This window comes from Otolemur garnettii, unplaced genomic scaffold (assembly GCF_000181295.1).
Source record: "Otolemur garnettii isolate 467f Iridium unplaced genomic scaffold, OtoGar3 scaffold00049, whole genome shotgun sequence".
Taxonomy (NCBI): Eukaryota; Metazoa; Chordata; class Mammalia; order Primates; family Galagidae; genus Otolemur; species Otolemur garnettii.
In genome coordinates, this window is record NW_003852444.1 from 2,877,931 (window position 1) to 2,882,365 (window position 4,435).

Genomic DNA, 4,435 nt, shown 5'->3' on the forward strand with positions numbered 1-4,435 from the left:
ATGAAGGCTGTGTTGACCAGTTGATGGAAGTATTTCAGATTGCATGTGAAAACCCCACACTGTACCCCAGAAGTGCATTAATGTACATAGTTACCGTTCAATAAAAAAAAGAAAAAAAAATAATACTGACAATAGGAGCTAATATGATCAATCTGAGAAACTGCTGACATCTTTGTTTACTCCCTCTTCTCACCCTCTAGGCAAATAGACTTCAATAAAATCAGAGTGGAGCAAATACTCTGGATCATTGCTGGAATTCCATAAATGGGCAATGGACTGCCGAGCTCCCACTTTTAATTCTACTCTGTGTCTCATGTCTCTTTCTTTACCGTTGTTTCTAACTCTATATTTCTTCAGTCTATCACTGCCAGTTTCCACAGGTCTTAGTGGATCCTGCTCCCTGGGTGGGACTCCAACAATATAGTGTGGAAGAAACTATTTTATAAAGTAGAGATTTTAAACCTCACAGGTCCTAAAGCTTGTGCCTACTCAGGCATGCTCTTATCTGGGCATGTATTGGAAACAATTTTTTTTTTTGGCATCTATACAGCCAACTTTCTCTCTGACTAGTCATCTATTTAAATAATTTAATAGAAGTCTAAATTTTTCTCAAGTTGAAGTTAGAAAGATGTATTTTCATAAAAGTCACAAAATACATAAAGATGTATTTATGATTGTTATAATCATAAATTATAATTTACCAGGAAGAAAAATATAATGTACACTTTAATTTAAAATTAGAATATCTCTTGGAAAGATGTTTGGAGAACACTTAGAGATCTAAAAATAGGCCTGCTATTCAATCCTACAATTCCTCTATTAGGTATATATCCAGAAGACCAAAAAATCACATTATAACAAAGATATATGTACTGGAATGTTTATTTCAGCCCAATTCATAATTGCTAAGTCATGGAAGAAGCCCAAGTGCCCATCGACCCATGAATGGATTAATAAATAGTGGTACATGTACACCATGAAATATTATGCAGCCTTAAAGAAAGATGGAGACTTTACCTCTTACATGTTTACATGGATGGAGCTGGAACATATTCTTCTTAGAAAAGTAATTCAAGAATGGAAGAAAAAGTATCCAATGTACTCAGTCTTACTATAAAACCAATTTATAGCTTTCTTATGAAAGCTATAACCCAATTATAGCCCAAGAACAAGGGTAAAGGAGAGAGGGAGGGGAGGGGAGAGGGGACAATGGGTGGAGGGAGAGTAATTGGTGGGATCACACCTACAGTGCAACTTATAAGGGTACATGTGAAATTTACTAGGTGTAGAATATAAATGTCTTAACACAATAACTAAGAAAATGCCGTGAAGGCTGTGTTGACCAGTTTGATAAAAGCATTTCAAATTGTATGTAAAACCAGCACATTGTACCCCATGATTGCATTAATGTACACAGCTATGATTTAATTTAATAAAGCCCCCAAACAAAAATAATAATAAAATTAGAATATCTTGAATTACTCTTATAATTATCACATGATAAAATATCTCACCTTGAGTGAAAGCAATTGCCCAGAGATCTTTAGGCATCTGTGATGCTGGGGTAAGCCCCTTCCTGAGCTGAAATCAACTTTTCTGAGGTTTTCCACTGCTCACTGCCATCCGAGGAATACCTCTAGCCACAAGAAGTCACTGCTTGTTCTTCTGCTATAGGACCTGCCTTGCAACTCTGTTCAATAAATCAGCATCTACAAAGGAAGCTTCTGGGAAGATAACTTGCCATCCTGGGTGCATCTATCACTGCCCTGCACAGGCCAATCTGCCTTATCCCAAACCCTTCAGCAATCAACAAACGCAATTACTTCTCTGAATGTTCCTACCATCTTCTTGCGCTTACTGCATGAGTTAATGTCCTCCCTACTCCCCTTTCCATCTGCTCTCCTTTTTCTTTCAAACACCAGCTCCTTTGAAAAGTTGGCACTAGGAACCAAATTAGTTCCCTCATCACTGCTTGTTGCCCTTATCTGATGGTCTCTCTAAGTCATGCTCATGCACTGATGAGCATAACCAGCTGTCTCCTCCTCCACCTCTAGTTTTGTGCCTTTGTGGAGACATAAACATCTACAGACTGGCTATGCCCAGCACATCAGCCTCCCCATTTCTTGAACTGACTCTTATTGTGCTTACATCTCCCTTTCCCCAAGCTAGATCCCAAGCACCAGAACTAATCTACTTCCTTACTGGTGCTTTCACCTTTCCTAACCCTTTCTCTGTTTTTGTTACAGTTGCATAGCAACATCTCAACTCTGGCCAAAGTTTCTATCTGTTTTTTTTCCCCAGCTGCACCCACATAGCTGACCATTGCAAAAGAAATAGCACTGTGTGTGCTTAGGTCAAACTGGCTCAGAACACATCCATCAATGAGTGGCCAGCAGCAAGGTGCAAAGAAAACCAGTTGTGAGTGCCAGTGAGAATGGGATACCAGAAGGCAAGAAACAAAGTGTTTCAAGAAGTGAAATGACCATGTTTCATAGATGTTAGAGTAAGAACTACGACTCCTGCATCAGAAATGTAGGATGTTATGATGGAAGCACAGCAAGCTGCATGAGCTAGTGTAGGCCCCTTCTTTAGCGTTTCTGTTCTGCAGGATGAGTTATTTCACCTTTTTCCAGCTTCCGACAACCTCTCTAACAATACTCTTGATTTGCAGTTGATGGGCTCATCATCCACTTTACAGAGACAATAAATCATTAAGCAATATGACAATTACCTCATGATACTTTCTTCAATTTCACTAACCTATATGTCATTCTCTCTCTTCTGTTGGAATGGGAAAAGAACCTCTGCTTCAAAGGCAAACCCCTTCAATTTGACCTGGATTTCATCTCCTCTTTTTCTCAGTGATTTTGCTCCCATATAATATTCACCATTTCAGCAGATTTGGCACAGCCAACTCTTTCTGCTTTCCTGAAACACTTTGTTTCTTACCTTCCAGGATCCTATGCTCACTGGCACTCACAACTAGTTTTCTTTGTACCTAGCTGCTGGCCACTCATTGTCTGCCTTCTTTTCTGGCCTCTCTTCTTCTCCTAGATGTTTAAATCTTGGGGTGTCACAGGGCTGTAATCTCATTCTGTGTGTATGCTGTAACTTTATGTATATTTTCTCCCAAATTTATAATCTAGACCCATGGCTCAAATACTAGCTCTGTGCTAATGGATTACTTACTAACTCCAGCCAGAATCCTCCTGCCCAGAGATACATCAAACTATCTATTTAATATCTAATTTAGATATCTACAAGTTGTTCCAAATTTAACAAGGCCAAAGTGGACGCTCTGTTCTCACCCCCACATTCACTGTCACCCACATTATACCCTATTAAGAACTGTAGAGAGTTTGAGATTTGACCCTACTTGCGTGTAATGAGTGAACTCACCCCTATTTCATAGATCTGGAGTAGGACCTGCAACTCCTAGGTCAGACATAGGACAGTATGTCAGAAGCACTGCAAGGTGCACAAGCTTCCCATTGGATCAGGCCTTTTGCTCCCATGATCCATGGGGGGTGATGCAGACATCGCTCACTCAGTGGGTTAGTGTCACAGATGAGGAACCCAAAGATTAGAAAATCCTAACCATTTAAAAAGGCTTCTAGAAAATCTGTCCAATCTTATAACCCTTGGTTAGAAAACAAAGCTTCCTTCAGACCCAGATGGTGGCACTTTATCTTTCAGGCTTGACAAGATAGAAGACATACAGACACATGAGAGATCCGTGGAGAATTATCTACCAACATCTCAATAAATGGTGTCACTATCTCCCTGGGTTCTAGGACAAAATACCTAGGAGGCATCCTGAATTCTTCTCTTTCCCTTGTATCCCAAACCAACCAATTGGCAAGCTCTGTTTGTACTAAGATCCAAAATGTGTCCTAAGTCTGGGCATTCTCATCATAGTCAGTCCTATGTTACAGTCCAGACTGCTTTTCCCTCTCAACAGGATGAAGGAGGAGGCCTCCTGATTGGTCTGTGTCTCCTACAGTGTGTCCTTCATAAAACAACAGAATAACATAGGAAAGATCAGGCCACTGTCTGGCTGAAAATCTCCTCTATCCCTGCCTGCATGGCTTCCCATAGCATTTAAAATCAAACCCACTCTCTACCATTTGGCCTTCAGTGCCCTGCTTGATACAGCCCTTACTTACTTCTCTGACCTCAGTGGTCTCTCGTCCCAATCTTGTTCTCTTTACTCTTCCCACACTGTCTGTGCCCTACATAGGCCTAGCCTAACTTCAATTTATGAGTGTGAACTAGCATTTCCTTTTGTTCATGAATAGTACCCCCAGACTATCCAGTGCTTACTTCCTTCTCATCATTCCTTTTTCAGATCAAATATCATCTCTTTAGAGTGGCTTCCAAATACCCTAGCTAAAGCTCTGGTCACTTCCAACCACCTTACTCAGCCTTATCTCTT